This window comes from Trachymyrmex cornetzi, unplaced genomic scaffold (assembly GCF_001594075.2).
Source record: "Trachymyrmex cornetzi isolate Tcor2-1 unplaced genomic scaffold, Tcor1.1 scaffold270, whole genome shotgun sequence".
NCBI classification, from domain to species: domain Eukaryota; kingdom Metazoa; phylum Arthropoda; class Insecta; order Hymenoptera; family Formicidae; genus Trachymyrmex; species Trachymyrmex cornetzi.
In genome coordinates this window covers 763,977-765,270 of record NW_017297377.1, presented here as the reverse complement: position 1 = coordinate 765,270, position 1,294 = coordinate 763,977, and the positions used below count along the sequence as shown (strand labels likewise).

The following is a 1,294-nucleotide window of genomic DNA, read 5'->3' as shown; positions in this document are numbered from 1 at the left end:
CGAGCCGCGACGTGCTGCAATTTCTTGCGTTTTGCGAATCGATTATATGCTCTCCTCGATAATAATCGAATGAGACCCAGTTATAAGATCAACTTTAATTTATTCTTTATCTTTTTATTCTAATTTTTAAAACTGGAAGAAAATAAAAAGTAAGTTAAACCAAGATTAAAGTTAATTTACGTTAATAGAAACGGACGTTAGAATTAAACTGAGAGATTTGTACGTCACGCTCTTTGTTGAGATATTAACGTGGATAAATAAAATTCCGATCGACTGTATCGATGAAAATAGTAGTAGTAGCTAATTTAGTCATGTTGCGAATTATTTTTGAGATATTCAATATCAGGATATTTTAATATGAATATGAGAATGAATAAAAATTGGGATCATGTGCATATCTTGTGTGCCGTCGAGACGCATGATTTGCATTTCAAATTTTAAGCTCCAGAAAATTGCTACATCAAATTTTGAAAATTATATACGTTTATATAATGCATTTATACATGCACATACACACACACACACACACATATTTATATTTATAAAATATATAGAGGTCACTCTTGAGAGAGAGAAAGAGAGAGAGAGAGAGAGGGGGGGGAGGGAGGGGGAAAAGCATGAAGAGAACGAGAGGAATGGAGGGAGGGAGAGAGGAAAAGAGAGAGGTCGCGGAACTTCTGTTTATCCTTAATATATATTTTAATATGAATTTTGAATTTGGATTTATATAGCAAGATTTGTTAAATTACTGTTATTAACATCTTTGCAATATTTTCGTGAAATATTTTAGTAACCCACTTCCAACTTTTCATTGAATTAAGTTCACCAACTTGATACGAAGATCCGAACGAGGCTCTTTGATTTTATTTACGGAAAACTTGTCCAACAGTTGCGATTAATGTAGAAATTCTATTATATTAATAATGTTATAAATATATAAAGTAAAGGCAGAAAGTATGTGGAAGAATTGGGAAGGGCTTATTTAAATATTCAAAATCGCGCGCGACGTGATACACATAAATGTGCACACAAATTACGGATATATATGCGCTTCTCAGTTTTTTTCTTCACAAATACGCACATGCGTGGGTATGCACGCGCATGCATTCACATATACATCGCGTATTCAACGTAGTGTATGACATCACATCGCCGAATGAAATGAGCCGCGTAGTGTGACGCGTACAAGGCAGCGCGTACCGAAACGGTGCATCGCAGCGGCGTGGCAAAGCAACAAAGAAGAGATTGCAATGGCCCCGCGAACTGGACGGGTCGGCGGGACGTGGCAGAGAGG

At 36.4% G+C, this 1,294-nt stretch overlaps 1 protein-coding gene across 1 annotated transcript in view; it reads left to right on the top strand.

Moving 5' to 3' along the window:
* Positions 1 to 1,294, top strand: part of LOC108761885 (protein expanded) — a 36,550-nt gene that overhangs the window by 527 nt on the left and 34,729 nt on the right.